Below are 19,371 nucleotides of genomic sequence, written 5' to 3'. Positions count from 1 at the left end.
CAAAGGCAATGAAAGCAAGGGCAAAAATAAACTACTGGGACTTTATCAAGATCAAAACCTTTTGCACAGAAAAGGAAACAGTTAATGAAACCAAAAGACAACTGACAGAATGGGAGAAGATATTTGCAAAGGACATATCAGATAAAAGGTAGTTTCCAAAATCTATAAAGAACTTACCAAACTCAACATCCAAGTAACAAAGAATCCAATCAAGAAATGGGCAAAAACATGAACAGACATTTCGGCAAAGAAGATATCCAAATGGCCAACAGACTCATAAAAAGGTGCTCAACATTGCTCAGTATCAGGGAAATACAAATCAAAACAATAGTGAGATACCACCTTACACCAGTCAGAATGGCTAAAATTAACAAGTCGGGAAACAAGAGGTGTCGGCGAGGAAGTAGAGAAAGGGGAACCCTCCTACATTGTTGGTGGGAATGCAAGCTAGTGCAGCCACTCTGGAAAACAATATGGAGGTTCCTCAAAAAGTTGAATATAGAGCTATCCTATAACCCAGCAATTGCACTACTTGGTATTTACCCTAAGGATACAAATGTAGTGATATGAAGGGGCACGTGCACTTGAATGTTTATAGCAGCAATGTCCACAATACCCAAACTATGTAAAGGACCTAGATGTCCATCAACAGATGGATGGATAAAGAAGATGTGAGATATATATAGATAGATAGATAGATAGATAGATAGATATAGATATATATAGATATATATATATAATTGAATACTATGCATCCATCAAAAGAAACAAAATCTTGCCATTTGCAATATTGTGGATGGAACTAGAGGATATCATGCTAAGTGAAATAAGTCAATTGGAGAAAAAGAATTATCATATGACCTCTTGGATATGAGGAATTTGAGAGGCAGTGGGGGGTCATGTGGGGTAGGGAGGGAAAAAATGAAACAAGATGGTATTGGGAGGAAGACAAACCATAAGATACTCTTAATCTCACAAAAAAAACTGAGGGTTTCTAGGGGGTTAGGGGGTAGGAATAAGGTGGCTGGGTTATGGACATTGGGGAGGGTATGTGCTATGGTGAGTGCTATGAGATGTGTAAACCTGGCGATTCATAGACCAGTACTCCCGGGGCAAATAATACATTATATGTTACTAAAAATAAAACTATGAGTTACTCTTGTATATGAAACACCTAGCCTTCAACTGATAAATTTGCAGTGTGAGTTGCAATACCAAAACCACAGCTTAGTAACCCTAAAGGTAGACTATAAAGTCCCTGTAGGCTGGGATCTTTGTTTTGTTCACTAATATATCCTAAGCACCAAGAACAGTGCCTGGCACATAGGCACTCGACATTTATTCAATGAATTCAAATACACTCAAAGCCCTCTGTAAAGAAAATAAAAATATATAGTATATCACCAAACATACTGTTAGAATCATAGATTAAAAGTATTAGTGTAGGGTGCCTGGGTGGCTCAGTTGGTTAAAGATCTGCCTTCGGTTCAGATCAGGTTCCCAGGGTCCTGGGATCAAGTCCTGAATCAGGGTCCTGCTCAGTGGGGAGCCTCCTTCTCCCTCTCCTGCTCCCTGCTACTCCCCCTGCTTACGCTCCCTTTCTGTCAAATAAATAAATAAACAAAAATCTTTTTTAAAAAAGTATTAGTGTAATTGGAATTAAGCATATATGTTCCTATAATATAAATACATTTCCAGTCCTTTGTTATTGAGCAGATTAACTATGGTGTGTTTGGTTCTGCTGTTCAGTGAAGCTACAGAATGTCCTTGGTCAGGCTAAGCCAGCAACAAATAGGCAGAGACTCAGATTGCACTCCAAAGTCAAAAGAAATTATATCTGGATAATTTGTCATTTTAGATTATTGCCACCTCTTCTCTTTCTTGTTATCACTGGTAACTCTCTCTGCTGAAAGTATTGGGGTTAGAGGTGAAGTCAGGAACATGGTCTGCTATTCTCACAAGACTAAAACAATATGTCTAGATAAATCTTTACCCAGGAAAAATAAGTCACTTCCCCTTTTTCTCAAAACCAACCCAAAGTGATAGAATCAAAATCGTATTCTTCACACTTTCTGGTGGGGATCGTTTTCAATGCTCATTCTAATTTTAGCTCATTGGTTTTGTGACCATAATGATTATTTTTTGGTGATGGAGCACACCCACACTCTCTACAGGACTGCTGGATTGGCCTCCAGAAAGAGGAATAAGAATGAGCCTTATCCTAAAATAATCTAGCAGTGGATCTGGTGTTGGAATTTCTCTCACAGAAGAATAGGGCTGAAGACTAACAGCAAGAAGATGGGTGTCGGGGCGCCTGAGTGGCTCAGTGGCTTAAAGCCTCTGCCTTCGGCTCGGGTCATGATTCCAGGGTCCTGGGATCGAGCCCCACATCGGGCTCTCTACTTGGCAGGGAGCCTGCTTCCCCCTCTCTCTCTGTCTGCTTGTGATTTCTGTCTGTCAAATAAATAAAAAATCTTTAAAAAAAAAAAAAAAGAAGATGGGTGTTTACTGAGTCCCTCATGTGTCTGATGCTGTGCCAAAAATCATTAAGAGCATGAAATCTAGGGTGAAATAGTCTATAATACTTAACAAAATGTTCTTTCCCATGTGAAGATGAATGCATCAGCCTAGGTGGTATTTAATAAAGATATAATCATCATCTTCTTACTCTCCTTCCTCCCCAAATAAACTTAGAACAATAAAACAGTCATTCTAGCCACTCCAGCTTTGTGGAGATTGCCTTTCTTTTTATACCTGGAGAAACTTTAAACACTTGAATATTATTCTGTCTTATATTTTTGAATTGTTTCATGTATATATATCAATTTTATATCAGTTATGAAATTATAAGTTTCTTAAAGACAGAGACACAGTTTTGTGGATGCTCTCTGCCACTTAGGGCAAGGTCTATTGTCAGTGCTCAATACAAACTTTTGGATTCAACTTCCAGTCAAGATAGAATCATAAATTTACAATTTGAGACACACATGAATAATACATGGCAATAGAAGCTAAAATATAACAAGAGAACACTCTGAATAGTACTTCAAATATTGTAAACATTTTCATGTTCCAGAAAGGGATTACAAACACAAAGTTGTTCCAGGTCCAACATGGGCAGAACTGTTCAGGATTCAGGACAGAGAGCAGGGCAAGAAATGATGGCAGGAATGAGGATCTCCCACCTGTGAAGTTCCCATCCCTATTGCTGTCTGGGTTCTCAGTTTGTATGATGCTGCTTTTCTAAGAAGGCAATAGGAAGTAAATACAGTCTCACAGCAAGGACCAGGCCAATCACCAGCTTGTTCACAGGCTAGATCTATGGTATCTTCACATGACTGCAAGACTAGGACACTGAGCTTCCACCATAGAACTGATAAAATATGCTGGCAAATACATTTTAACTATTGTCTATAAAGATGAAATCTATTTTTATGCCAGAAAAGGGTGGAATTAAAATTCTCTAAAATGATAAGGAAGATGGAGAAAGGTGTTCAACAAGTGTTAAAATGTGCTAAGATCCATTTCTTGTTAGGGAAGAAGATAGACATATTAATCAATTTCATGCTTTAGGAAAAAAAATCATAGGAAAGCATGTTATAGAGTAAAAATACAATCTGTGTCCAAACTAAAAGAGGAAGTAAACAGAAAACCCAAGTGAGATGGCAGAAATAGGTTCAACTGTATCAGTAATCACAATAAATGCACATCAATAAAATTCACCTATTATTTAATCAGATTGGATTAAAAACCATAAACTTTCTTAAGGACATATACTTCAAAACAAAACACAGAAAGGTTGAAAAACAAGACAGAAAGAAAAAAAAAATTATCCCAGGTAGATATAAACTAAAAGAAGACTAGTTTATCAATTACTAGCAGATGAAATATTTAAATAAAACCCATTAATATATAAAGGGAACAATCCACCAAGAATGTACATCAATCACAAGCTATGTGCACTTAACAATATAGATTAGAAATTGATAACAATAAAAATTGAATAATAAGAAGAATGGAAAATTCAATCAGAGTCTTGACAGAAAAATAATGTCATGTTCAGAACATTATACCATAAGATAATTGAATGAATGGACTATTTACAGAGATGTATATAGGATTAAAGGAATAAGAGGGAATGGTAAGGACCAAAGAACCAGCAACAGTGGGAAGCCATGACTTCCCAAGGACCTAAGGGAACAGTATTGTTGGGGCTCAGTGACACAGCACTGGAAGAGGGGTTGCCCAGAATGAGTTCCTGTCCTTGAGGATGGCTGACCCCTGATGGGACAAGGAGGTTAGTGAAACCCACTGACCAAACCTAACCAGAAATTAGAGGGCAAGGGAGTGGGGCAGAGGGCTAATGGTGGATTTTTTGTTTTTGAAATTTATCATTTCATACTAGCAGATCTTTCTTTATGAGTATTCATAGACCATAGGGCAAATGGAGAATAATCAGCACAACAATCAAAGTGAGATTCCCAACAAGTAGAGAGTATACATTCTTTCCAAGTGTATTTGTAATGCACTATTTATGAAAGTTTATACTATGTCACAAGAGGACCAAATATTAAATAATTGATATTACATGGAGCACAATGCAATTCAATGAGAAATCCACCTTAAAAGATAGATTTATATGTGCAGATACAAAATGATCTTCAAGATATATTTCCAAGTGAAACAAACAAGGTGTAAAGCAGTATCTACATTATAATATATTATTATTATTTGTAATATATATTGTTATTATTATTTGTATAAAATCATCTGTCTCTGTTGATATTTACAGAGAAAATGCCTGGATACCTGAAAAACTATTAATAGTGGTTGCTCATGGAATGGGAAGGTAATTTACTTTTTTTTTTTTTTTTGGTATTCCGAATCTTTTATACTATTTGTACCATTACTTAAAAAAAAAAAAAAGGCCTAGTTTAAAAATGTTGAATGGAATATGTTATCCTCAATTTCTTTTTAGTCCATACTCAAGGCAGATTCCCTAGCTAATTTTATAGCATGTAGGGTATTAACCCAAAATAAAATAGCTACCATGGCTTACACTATGCTATGCCAAATTTCCACTTACACTCCCTCATTTATTTTTTCCTACACAGAAAACAACGTTACAATTCCAATGTGCCTCTTTCCACTGACCCCTAAGTTGAGGTGACTTCTGAAAAAATAAAAGCTGAGCTCTTGAACATAAACAACATTCCTGTGACCTCTAAATGTACATGCTTTGCTGTTGAGAATTCCTGCTAGGGATGGTAGTAATTTATAGAGCAGTTAAAGAGAAACGATACAGAGGACAAATAAAATAAACAGAACCAAAAACTAAACATTAACACAACCCACTAAAATGAATGTCAAGAATGGGACACATAAATTACTGTGTATATTTTTAAGCCAAACTCCCTAGTCTAAAACAGTTAACTGAGCATGCTACCATACCTGACAGATAGTCATTAACAGAGGGCCTCAAGTGTCAATAGCAAAGTACTACCTCGTTTGACATTTCAAGTAATAGGGAAATTGAACAGAAAGCCCTGAAGCTAACATTTCTTTAACAGACTTCTTTATATGGGATAGAATCTACACTGATGCTCACTACTTTTAGAACTCATACACAGACTCAGATACATGGGTCAGGGAGAATGGGTCTGAGTGTGTACACAGAGCTGCCAATCAATTACTTGATTTACTTGTCTACAAAGCTATAAAATGACAATAAATGTTCCTTATTGGCTTACTTCAGAAGGGGTCTTAAGGTGAGGCATCCTGGCTAAGTGTGTAAGTCAGCTCTGCACTAAGCAGATGGGGTCAGAGTGGTCAGCTCACAGATAGGTGATGGCCTGGGGCAGAGCCCCTCAGCAAACTCGTTTTTCCTCTCTCACCTGGTATGTAGAACTTGCAAGCTTGGCGGGGTGTCCCCTCAGGTTTCCATGCATACTCCACCATATCAAGGCCTTACCCTGATCAAAACTTGGGGGCTCCGGTTTTTAATAGCATAGGTTTGGGAGTTAGGAAGGACCCCTGGATTGGAGACCCAACAAGCTTGCTACCCTCTTTGCTCCCTCTTGATCACACTCGCCGTCCTCCAACCCTTGTCCACCCAGCTTTCTGCCTTCTGGCTTCCTGTTGGGTTTAGCCAGTGGGAGCCCTGATAGGAGACAAGTGGGAAAGAGAGAGCTGAGTGAGATTGGCCCTCGCTGTGTCCCTCCATAGACGACCGCTGCTCCTCTCAAAGCAGCTTCTACACATACTTTCTCCTTACTCCTCTCTGGGAGCTACTCTTTCCTCTTGATAGTTTGATCAAGTCCCAGCCCCAGTTTACTGTGCATTTCCTCATGGTCCCCCATTCTGTATCCTCATTTCACTGTGCTCTCTGAAACAAACAATTCCTCCTTGAATTATCTTCCTTCAAGTTTGCCAGCAGTTTTGGGTTGAAAGCCAAGCTGAAATGTTCCTCTTCACTACTTATTAGCTGCATAGACTTGAGCAGATCATTTAACTCCTCTTAGTTTGAGTGTCCTCATTCACAAACTATGAAAATATCCCTCCTTAGAGAAGTCCATAAGGCAACGTAGGTGGCACTTAGTAAATGCGCTTCTACCTCCATCTCTCTGAGGGGCTAAAGACTTCCCGGTAGCTGCACACAGCACCTAACGGGCCGGACCTCCCTGGAATTAAGGTGATTTAACTTCTCTGACAGTGAGTGCCGCCAGAAGCTCCCGCTCCTGTGTTCCACAGAAATCTCTCCTGTGATTTCTAAATCTTTCTGTCTCACTATCTCCACTGGAATGCCTCAGAGGTACCCTGAAATCCAATACAGCCTAGACAAAACTCGTGTTTTTCCCTCCTAAACTTTCTCACCAGTTCCTCTAATTCAGTAAATAACATCACCATCAATCTAGTTTTTTAAAGTTAGCTATGTGGGAGTCATTCTTGACAACCTTCTGTTTCCTATAACCAACAAGCTGCAATGCTTGTCAATTCTGTCTCCTGTGGTATCTGTGGAATTTGTCTGTTATGCCTTAAGCCTGATGCCACATCCATCAAGCAGGTCTGCATTATTTTCTCAGCGGGACCATTGTTACAGTCTCCTCCAGGACTCTCTGTGCCCCCTCTCGCCCCTTCTAGTCCAGACCCAACAAAGCGAACAGACTCTTATTTTTTTATGTGATTTTAAAATTTTTTATTAACATGTAATGTATTATTTGCCCCAGGGGTACAGGTCTGTGAAACTTCAGGTTTACACATTTCACAGCACTCACCATAGCACATACCCTCTCCAATGTCCATAACCCAGTCACCCTATGCCTATCCCTCCCAACCCTCCAGCAACCCAGTTTGTTTCATGAGATTGAGTCTCTTATGGTTTGTCTCCCTCCCGATCCCATCTTGTTTCATTTTTTTCCTTCCTATCCCCTATAACCCCCTGCTCTGACTCTCAAATTCCTCATATCAGAGAGATCATATGATAATTCAGACTCTTTTTTTAAAAATGTAAATCTTTTTTTTTTTTTTTAAGATTTTATCTATCTATTTGACAGACAGAGATCACAGCCAGAGAGGCAGGCAGAGAGAGAGGAGGAAGCAGGCTCCCTGCTGAGCAGAGAGCCCGATGCGGGGCTCGATCCCAGGACTCCGGGATCATGACCTGAGCCGAAGGCAGAGGCTTAACCCACTGAGCCACTCAGGCGCCCCTAAAAATGTAAATCTTAAGACAAAACAAACCCTCACATCTAGTAACTCCCTGTTCCTTTGACTCCAGTCATGATGGCTTCTCAGTTTCTTGATGCTGACATGCTTTTTCCTATTTCTGGACCTTCTCAACAAACCATTCCTTCTGCCTAGAATTCTTCCTTTCCCTGACCCTTCACACGTGGCTGATTCCTGCTTACCCCTCAGAACTGTAAACTTCATCACTTCTTCACAGCCACCTTCCACCCTACCCTGGACCCAGTCAGGTTCTGCTATCATAAACTCTCTTAAAATCTTAATTCTTTGTAGTCCTTATCGTAATACTAATTGAAGAGTTCTAGAACAGAAGCTCCATGCTGGAGTTCATCATTGGTTGCCTAGCCTCTCACACAATGCTTTCCATGTAGTTGGCATTCTTTAAGTAGCTGTCGAATTATGGATGAAAAAATGCATATTAATGTTGGTTGGGACTATACCCAACTTTACCATTCCCTCCTCCACCCCGATTTGAACTGCTGGTGAGCCGCACTGGGGGTCAATTCATGCCCTCTGGCCCTGCCCATACAGGTCTGGCTCACCACTGAGATCTCTCATACCTCCATCAAAGCTGAGGAAACATGGATTATAAATCCTCATAGAAAACATTCCTATTTCTCCCTAGTCTTTTATTATTACTATTATTATAAAAGTAATGTGTTCACTGAGAAAACCTGGCAAGTTCAAAAATATAAAAAAGGACCAAAAAAATTCTCTCAAAATCTCAGCATCCAGGACACTGTCTGTTTTAAATGTCTGGTAAATATGTGTGGCATTTTAGCAGATTTCCTACCTATATTTCAACTTGAAATTCCTTTATCCTGAACTAACAACCCACACATCTAGCACGAGATTTGTTATGCACTGCCCAGTTCGAGAAGGTTCTGTGAGACATAAATAATAAATCCCAAAGTACAGACCGCTGAGCTATTAAAGAAAAACATCTGAATGATGCATTTAGTTTGATGTCATTGTTGATAAACTGAAACTCTTCTCCATTAATATATTTACCTTTCACAATAGGGAAAATAATGGGCTACAAGTACCATATTTCATCTACGTTCTAACTTTCCATTAAACTAATAGACTTAAAAATGGTCTTAAGCCTTTTTTTCTTCTTCTGCTTCTTAACGACTAAAGGGCAAAAATGCACCCTCTGAGAACCTCGTCAATACTTCCACTATAGGTCACATTTCCTGGGGAGTCTCTCTATTTGCCAGTTCTCTTTCCTCTGCAGATCTTATGAATCATTGATCCTGACTATGTTTTCATATATTAAGAAAATCATAATTCTTCGGCGACAGATTTAGTTTCAGAATATCATTGGCAGTATTTGGATATCTGCAAAAATTTAGAATACAAGTATAGGACATTAGGGGGCAAAATTTAAGACTGGCTTGAGGAAACTCCGGTGGAAAAGTGGGCAACAAGGTTTCTAACTCTACTAAGGAGCAATATGAGAAAACTCTAAAGCTAACCAGTAACACTAGCCTCTCTTGTTTAAAGAACTCAATGAGAGGTTTGTTACTGAACAGTTACCCTGAAAAATCTACCTCAGCCAGACACATGTGAGCATGTGAACCACTCTTGAAAAATCTGCACAGAGAGCAATTCATTTTTGCATCTAGGACTCTGGCTCTGAGCCTAGAACTGTTTTCATACCCACTCACCTCTGGAATTTTTCATGATAACCTTGAAACCTCTTTTTACTTGAAAAGTAAATTGCTTCTACCTTGAGAACAAGCACTTTAAAGACGTTGAAGTTAAAAGACCCTCCCCCTCAGTACAAATTTCGGAAAACAATGATATGGTTGCTGGCTTATTTAGCAATCCATTGTAATGAAACAGGACCTCGAGAAGAAGAGCTCAAAATAAAATGAATGTATCTTGTAACATCAAATTATGCAGAGATATAGAAGTAGCATAGTAAGGGAAGAGAAAAAAGGGAGAAGAAAGGAAGTTAGAGGATTGTTTTATCCAAGCAGCATTTTGGCTTTTGAGAAGAAGGAAAGGCTGGTCCTATCGTATCTTAAGTGTATGTAAACAACAGAATAGTCTTTCAGAAACCAGACTCACATGTGGAGCCACATGGGTCCTATAACAGGAACTGTGCTCGGCCAAACACCAGCACCTGGCCTAGGGCCAAATGAGGGGTAGCCTCGGCATTCTCAGGTTGGGGTAAGTACAGACTCATCCCTGAGAGTGCGTGTCTCCATTAGGTGTTGAGCCCTGAGAACCTCACTCACCTCCCCCTAGTTCACGTGTTGCCACATGCTTGGTGATAACACCCCTGGGATACATTTTTTTTCTTTTTTTCAAAGTAATGGCTTATATTTTATTTCACTGAAGTCATATAGCAACCCTAGGAATTAGCTATATAATCACCCTCATGTTGCAGACAAGGAAACTGAAGCTCAGGGTTAAATGGTTGACCCAAGTCCTCCACCAATAAGTAGGGTGTCAAGACTTAAATGGAGGCCTTCCCACTTCAGCCCTGGCAGTCTTCTTCTCAGTACCCCATGCGTGTGCTACTTGGGAAAGTTTATCTCTGGATTCCAAGGGTATGCCTTCCAGCAAGCATCAACAAAATTTTCAATATACAGTTTCATGAACACAAACTGAAAATACTTTGAAGTCACAATAAAGTTTCTAGCTATTCATCCAAACTCTATTTAGAACCAGCACCAAGAATGATACATTTATGCCAAAAAAATCCTTAATCTATGTTCTGTAATATATAAACATACTTTGTATGGCTTTTGAACAAGATTTCATTATACCCTAAAAAGTCCACTCTGTAGTATCCAAACTCATGATATTCCCCTACAAAATAAAGAAACAAACAAGCAACCATCTAAATAAAATGTTGACATGGAGATATGACTCAGTGTTGTCTAATCCAACACTGTCACAAAAGGAAATAAGGAATTCTGGCTATATGCTTATGGTTTTATTTAAATTATTTTAATATATTTTTATTGAAATACTACTCAAAAAAATTTTAACCTAAAACCACTTCACAACACACTACACAAAATAATATTTTTTTTTAATTTCTGGGAAGAGGAATTGTTCTGTGAAAAGCAGTTCTCAAATAAAAAAAAAGTGGAGGGTAGATTCAGTACTTGTATTTTCCAGGTGAATAAATAGAGCCAGCTAAGAGAAGTGGCCTGTCCAAGGTCACTTAGTAGCAGGGCCAGACTGCTTTCCTTGAACCTTGATGCCTCCTGATAATACAGCGGGAAATTTTGCTTTCATGCTGAAAACTAATCAGAAATATTGTGCAACTCAGATGTCTATTTTCTTAAACATGTGTAATAACATTTATCTACTGTTGAAAACTTCCCCCCACTCCCACCAGTTTAAAGGGATATGACACTTATAACAAATTTCTTCACGATATTTAGATTCCCTAAGCATTTTGTGCAATGAAAAAAATTATTACAAAAAAATAAAGATCACAAAAAGGAATTATAAATTTTCTCACAGATAATTGCCTTTTCTTTTCTTCCTGTGCTGATACTTACTCCTGGATGACTTTCTTATAATACTGAAACTCGGGGCGCCTGGGTGGCTCAGTGGGTTAAAGCCTCTGCCTTCGGCTCAGGTCATGATCTCAGGGTCCTGGGATCGAGCCCCGCGTCGGGCTCTCTGCTCGGCGGGAAGCCTGCTTCCTCCTCTCTCTCTGCCTGCCTCTCTGCCTGCTTGTGATTTCTGTCTGTCAAATCAATAAAATATTTAAAAAAAAAATACTGAAACTCATCAAATATCATCCTTGCTTACTTTTCCAACTGGGTGCTTCCATGACTGGTATTGGGATGGGAAGGGATGGGAGCGAGGGGATGGGAGAGAGAACCAATTCTCCAGGCCACAAGCAATTGTAGCTCAGTGTTTGTAGCAAAGAAGGTGGAGTAGTTTTTGATACGAGGGGGGAAGTAGAAAAAGAATGTGTACACACAGATACAGACACAGGCATGTATGTATCCCCAAGGGACATTTATATGCATTATCTTATTCAGTCTTCACAAGAACTTAGGAGGTAGGTATTATTGTTATCCCCAGTTTTTACATGATGAAACTGACTTGGCCCAACGACTGACCTAAGATCACATAGCTAGTAGGTGACAGAACCAGGATCTACACTGAGGCTGTCTGACCCCAAAAACCCACAAGAGAAAATTTCCTCTCTTCTGTTTCTGGATAAACAAGATAACAAGGAGAAGGAATGCTCAATCTGTATCAGGAACAAGTAATCCCATAATGACTGAAGTTCTTATTTAAAATCTCCAGGATACAGAAGGCCACTGTAGTAAGGCACATTCTTTATGGTACTGATTTAAGAGCAAGAAAAGACACTGAGAAAAGGGAAGAGAGGGAAAGGGGCAGTAATAAGAGTATCATCAAAAGCAGAAACAGAATGACTTAATAGTAGTAATTATAATTAAAAAATAAATTGTGACCTACTGTTGATCATTTCACTGCTGAGTTCTACAAAACCTTCAGACAGTTGCCTGGATCAACCTTATATTGCTGTTTTCAAAGGCATGGGAGAAAGGTGAAATAGTCAAGTTAATGAAAGACAAGTATGAGCAGCATTTTAAAAGACAAGAAGACGTCTTTACAAACTGGAGGTTCTTTGCATCGCAGACTCAAGTAAAGCAGTTGTTGCTTTTTTAATTGAGATAAAATCCACATAACGTACACTAACCATTAACTTCCTAAAAAATGTACAATTCATTGCATTGAGTGCATTCACTCTGATGAGCAACCATCACTAGATCCAGACATTTTTCTTACCCTAAAAGTCAATATGGCACCCATAGTAATAGTTTTGCAGAAATACTGTGAGAAAAACCAGTGAAAAAAGAGAAAGTAAAACAAATGTTCCGGGGGAATGGCAAGAAGTGAGAAGTAGCTACTTAATGAACTTAAGAGAAACAAAGTATTTTTAAAAATCTTATTTAACAAATGTTTTGCTAAGCTTATAATGTTTAATATATTGTGCTAAGGGATGGATACTTTGTAAAAAAAATTTTTTTTCTGGCAGAGTGAACTTTATTGTGGCCCTGAGGTCAGGACTCTTCTCTCCAGGTCCTGCTAAAAGAGGATAGTTGGGAGTAAGGGGTACTTGTATTGTCCTCCCAACACCTCCATCACCGTCAGACCCAGAGGGAGAGCAGCCCAGGTGGGGGACATCTTGGGTCCGCAGCACACCCTGAGGAAGTTCCACTCACAGACTCTCTCTCATTCACTGTGGCTGCAGGCCTTCCTGGCTCCTCATTTCTTGGATCCTGGCTTTGTAGGTCTGAGTGTGGGTTTGACTTTTCTCACAGGGCTGTGGTCTTTAAGACTGAATCTCACTGCTTCTCTGCTTTTTCCACTTCTTTTTTAGCGATGCTTGTGTCCTTCTGGGACACTAGCCTCATGACTTGCTGGACAGGGGCCCCCTCCTCCAGGAACACATCCACATCAACATCATCTTCTTTCTCTTCCTAGGATAGATCTGAAATGTTCTAACATTCCTGGCCACTCAGGAACACAGGTCCAGAGACAGCCTGGAGCTGAAAGTGACTGGAGGAGAAAGCTCACATCCCATTATGCTGACCATGGGAGGGACAAGGTCTGGAGTGGGGCCTTGATGATAGGCTTCATCTTCTTGTCCTCTGGGCTTGCTGGGGCAGAAGCCCCATGACGTTCATTTCCCCTTTGGCTTTCTTCCCCAAGCAAATCATACTAAGCAACAGCTCACAGACCTTCTTCCCCTCTTTCTGGAGTATGAAGGTCCAAGTCCAATTATTGTTTCGGTCACAGACTGAGAGCATGGCTGCTGCAACCTTTGGCTGTGCTGTTCCTGCCGCTGCATTAGGGTGTGGAAGGTAGCAAAAATGAAAATAATCTAGCTTTTGTCTTCAAACAAGTTTTCAGTCTAATGATGAATTTAGACATGTAACTAAATGGTATAGGTAAGTGAAAGAAAAGAGACTAGAGAGAGAAGTGTTACGATACCAAAGGAAGGTCATAGGAAGACCACTTGCTCTGTTCAAAGAAGAAAGCCGGTGATGGTTTTTTCTTTAAGACTATGAAGCACAGGAGGGGCGCCTGGGTGACTCAGTGGGTTAAAGCCTCTGCCTTCGGCTCGGGTCATGATCCCAGGGTCCTGGGATCGAGCCCCACATCGGGCTCTCTGCTCAGCAGGGAGCCTGCTTCCCCCTCTCTCTCTGCCTGCCTTTCTGCCTAGTTGTGATTTCTCTCTGTCAAATAAATAAAATATTAAAAAAAAAAAGACTATGAAGCACAGGAAAGTACCAGTAAACTGTGGAAATAGGAGAGTGGAATCCCCACTCTCCAGGTTAAAAATGAGGGAAGAAAGGAGCGAATTAGGGCTTCATGTTTTTGTCTTTGTGGTGTACAGATCCTGTCATAAGAAAGTGAAGGCCAAATCTGGGAAACTTAGGGGGGAGATGTGAAAAGAAGCTGGTGTTAGGCAATTTAGAGTTATAATGTCATCATTTAGAAAAGAAAAAGAGCATTAAAATATATATAAAAATAAGCAAGATAAGTATGGACACTAAAAAAATTAAAGTGGGACATAAGGAAGAATGCAATAGCACTGAAGATGTAAAGTACAGAATGTGCTCACGCTTTGAAAAGGAAAAAAACGTGACACTTGGAAACCGATCTTCAAATTCCACCCATCTGAAAGGAAATAACAAATCCTGCTAGAGAAATCCTGATCTGTAAATATAGAATTGGAATGTCTTTCCAGAAGATATGAAGAAGGATCATCAGTGGAATGTGGGGGCTGAGGTCCTAAAAAGTATGATAGGAAATTATCAAAGACCTCTTAAAGGAGATGTACATTTATCAAGAATAAATAACAAAATCTGAGTATTTTTAAAAGATTTTTTTATTTGTTTGACAGAGAGAGAGAGAGCACAAGTAGAGCAGCAGCAGAGGGAGAGGAAGAAGTAGGCTCTCTGCTGAGCAGAGAGCCTGATATGGGCCTCAATCCCAGGACCCTAGGATCATCACCTGAACCGAAGGCAGCCACTTAACCAACTGAGCCACCCAGGCACCCAACAAAATCTGAGTATTAAAATAATCATTCAGAGCCTATAGGATATAAAAGAATAAATAAAATAAATACAGTTTATGTTAAATATAATATAAAACAAATAACTTACAAAATGTTTTAACAAACAGTGGTCCTACAATAAAAATCTTAAGAATATGGGCAGTAACTACAATTGTGTGGGCTATCACTAAATATTTCTGGAGTCAATTAGCCAAGATTAGGGGAAAGGACGAGGTAAATCATAGTTTTCAAGAAAAAAACATATGGGTCTTATTCAGAGGAAGGAGAAAGATGAGGAACAAATCACTATCTTGAACAGAAAGACTCAGAAGGCAGAAACATGAGGAACTATGGATATGTAAAAAGTCAGAAGAATTGGATATATATAGGTAAAATATAGTAGAAAGATGAAAGGTGAAATAAATAGAGCTGACAGAGAAATCCATAACATTTAGAAGAGATGGAATGTTCTTGCTTTCATGATGAATAAATAATTATAAATAGGTATAAATATGCTTAGAAATAAAGCATAAGAATTAAGTGAGTTAATGAGGGTAAATGTTCATGAACAATTACAGGCCAATATACAAATAAAAGGTTTTATTTCACTGTAAGGTAGCAGCTATGTGCTTTCATATTCAGCCCAGACAAGGAGGGAAGAAGCATTTAGCAGATCTCTTGTTCAGTTACCATAAAACCCAGTGACCCCTGAAAGAGCAAGAGAGCAGAGACCACTGGGACTCTCAATGACTACCATCTCTCTACTCTTCAGTGCTGGCTAGACAAACCTCTGGAAAACCTCCTTGTTGTGCAATCTTCAATTGGTATTTTTAAAAATTGAGATATAAAATTCATATCCCATAATATTCAGCTTTTTCTAAAATGTACAGTTTCGTGGCTCTTAGTATATTCCCAAAGTTGGGTAAACATCACTGCTCTCTACTTCCAAACATTTCCATCATCTCCAAAAGAAACCTCCTGTCCACTCTTATTTTCCTTTCCTCCAGTTCCTGGCAGCCAATAACCTACCTTCTCCTTCCATGGATTTGCCTGTTCTGGAAATTTCATACAAATGGAACCATATAAAAAACAGCTTTAGGGTCTGGCTTCTTTCACCAAACATAAAGTTTTCAAGGTTCACTCATGTTGTAGCATGTTTCAGTTCTTTTTATGACTGAATATTTCTTTGTAGAAATATATCGCATTTTAACTATTCACCAATGGACAGACATTTCCAATTATTATTTTTCTTCTCTTTAACTTTTTCAAGTTTGTTGACATCTGGTAATTATTTTGACATTCAAACAGATATATCTCAAGTAGGTGATGTGGAATGCTTAAGATAAATTTCAAGATACAGAATTTGTCTAAAAATGGGCAAACATCACCCAAAGTATAGAAATGAATAAAGTTGTGTGTGTGTGTATAATATATATGTAATTATATAAAATGTATTATATATAATTATGTAATTGCTTAATATATGTGTAGTCTACACATTTAATGCAATCCCTATCAAAATACCATCCATTTTTTTCAAAGAAATGGAACAAATAATCCTAAAGTTTATATGGAACCAGGAAAGACCTCGAATAGCCAAAGGAATATTGTTATATATTTTATATACACGTATATTTATATAAATACATAACCACTTTAGTATATAGTTGTATACATTATGAGCCCTGTCTTGTGACCAGTCATCTGAGAGCCCCCACTTAGATGCAGATTTTCCATTGAGCAGCTACTCTTTACCCCCTCCCCACAAAAAACCAAGACCATGACTTTTCTCAATGGCCCACATGTAGCAGTGCTTCAAATGAATTTTTCACCTCACTGCACTAAAGCTTGTATGTACCATCTGCAGAGTTAGTGTTGATCTTCCCATAGAGTTGCATCAGCTTTATCAAACATTTGAACATCACAGTACACAAATTCATGTGGTCCTAAACCACCTCCGAAAGCTGACTACAGCACAGTGCCTGAAGCAAGGGAACTGGATATTAATTGCTTGCTACACCTGTATTTATGTTATTGTAGCTTTCTAATTTTTTTCCTAATTTTTCTCACTGAAACCAGATAAGCTGAGAAATTATGACATAGAGATAGAGACAGATATAGATACATACATAGGTAATTTTAAAAAGTGAAGAAATTTCACAATTAAAAAAAAAAAGCACCATGAGTGGTTCTAATTGGGTTGAAGGAGTTTGGATAAGTTCAAATTTCCATGATACCTCTGCCATTATTTATTATTGAACAAACCTTTGTGGAAAAAAGACTATGTGCCAGGTACCTTGAGGGGTATAAATATGGAACAGATATTCTCTGACATCGTGAAACTGATTATATGGTGGGGAAGATAAGATATGAACATAAATATCTACAATATAGAGTACAAAGTGATAACTGTCATGAAAGAGACTCAGATAAGTTGCCACAGGAGTTCAGAAAAAAAAGAGGGTGCCTGTAGTTGAGAGAGACCAAGAAAAGCTGGGAGCACAATCCTGGCCATAAACATTAGGTGTAGGTAGAATCCAAACAGGTGGAACAGGAAGCAAGAAGCAATGGGACAAAGGCATAGAACCAGAGCATCTGTGGCCATGGAAATAAGGAAGCTTCAAGGTCTGCAGTAAAGGGAGTAATGGGCCAAAAGGTTGGGAAGCTGGGTTGAGTCAGATGGTACTGAAAAGAATTTATATACCATGAGGAGTTCATATTTTATATTGTGGTAAACAGAGAGCTATTCAGGTTTGTGAACAGGAAAGTAACGTGAGAAGCACCATACTTGGGATTAATCAGATAACCCGTGTATAAGCTCATGTATAAAGGGAGGGGAAGAGGTCAGGTATGAGTCAGAAGGTGGAGCATAAGGGAAAGAAACATTATGAAAACAGAATTGAATAAATGTTTCATATTCCTGTTAGCAATTTGTATCACAGGAAACTAAATTCTGTCAAGTTAATTAGAAACAAGCTCTTGATTGACTGGCAACAATACCAGTCACTTATACTCAAAGGTACACAGAGAATTACCCCAGCTCTCTATAAGGAATAAATCTATAATATCAATAGCCTCTCAGAGTCTTCTCAAGGTAAAACTGTCTTTCAAATACATGATCCATCATTAAGATTCTGCAGGGAGAGTTCTCTTAATCTAGAGGTTAAGGAATGTGGTACTCTACCCACAGAAATCTGTGCTAGTCACAGAACTCTGTCCAATTCGCCTGACTCCAAATTGACCAATAGTTAAACTGAGCCCATTGTGGGAACTGACTCATGCGGACGACACGCCTGGTCAGGGCTCACATCTCCTGATATCTGCCACTACCCTCTAACATTCTACTGTGGATGCTCTGGGTTGGCTAGAACTGATGTATTAAAAATTAAGTGACTCTTTTAGTTTGGGCTTAAAAGTTGGTTTCAAATAAACAGCAATCAAGAAAAAAAAAGGCATGGCTCTACTAGAAAATTAAAAATCTGCAGAGTATTGCTATCTAGTTGGAATACTGACATACCACGCCTTGCTCATTAGGTATATCATAAAAACAAACAAACCAAGTTAATGCAGTGTAGGAACTGCTTGACTTTTCTTGGAAAATTCTGGTTACTCAGGGGAAATTCCTTAGGTCTTACAGATACTTGTGGTCTCCAAACTCCCAAATATTTGTGGAGGGTGTGTGTGTGTGTAGAATAACAAATACATTTTTAATAGACTTCAAGTTGGGATTTCAGAAAGTAACTGAAAATCTGCAGCCTGTAGTCATGGCAGAAATGAAAGAAAAGGGCATCAATCTCTCAAAATTCTGGCAGGAAAGGAGTGGCTGTTTCCAAGATGTGTTTCCCTTTGCAATAAGCTGTCCACTGGTGCCAAAGAACAGCTCATCAGCAATGTTGTTTCATTTTGTGGGGAAGTTTTGAGACAGGGGGGAAAAATTAAGAATGTGTGATGTGATTTTTTAAAACTCATGTCCCAAACCCTATAATAATCTTCCTGCTTTTTATTTTAAAAAGGGAAACCAAATGTTCAAAATCTGATATTTGTGTCTACAGTGTTCGCTGTAGGCACATTACCTTAACTTTATCACAAGAAACAACATGTAGTTTCTTTAAATGTTGCCAAGACAGAAAAACAAAAAGTCATAGATTCCCTTAAGGACTCAGTGTTTTCCTCTATGTAAGTTATGTTACACATAGCAACAGCCATAACTACAAAATCCCATTTCCCTACATCTCTGGCAGGGGAGGGGGGAGGGAGTCATCCTCTATATCCACTAGATCAGGGTGCCCAGGGACATGGCCTATGTGCTCCAAGAACAGTCCTCTCAGCTGCCAAATGGTGTTCCCAACTCTTCAGCTGTCAAATGGTGTTCGCAACTCTCCTCGCCTGATACAAGCAGCTAGCTGTTGCCAGTCCTTCAAACCGTGTCATCACTGCCCACCCCGGATACTGTCACCAGTGTTGGCAGCTGCTGGAGTGTGCAAAGAGGCCTCCAAAGCCTGAAGTCTAACTTCCAGCACATCAGAGCACATCAGGGGTGCCCACAGTACTACCCC

The 19,371-nt window shown here is 39.0% G+C and overlaps 1 pseudogene; it reads right to left on the bottom strand.

Moving 5' to 3' along the window:
- Window positions 1–13,017: 13,017 nt before the first annotated feature.
- LOC123925680 lies at window positions 13,018–13,562 on the bottom strand (annotated as a pseudogene).
- Between the last annotated feature and the right edge of the window lie 5,809 nt (window positions 13,563–19,371).

Source organism: Meles meles, chromosome 15 (genome assembly GCF_922984935.1).
Source record: "Meles meles chromosome 15, mMelMel3.1 paternal haplotype, whole genome shotgun sequence".
Taxonomy (NCBI): domain Eukaryota; kingdom Metazoa; phylum Chordata; class Mammalia; order Carnivora; family Mustelidae; genus Meles; species Meles meles.
This window is presented reverse-complemented; position numbering and strand designations above follow the sequence as displayed.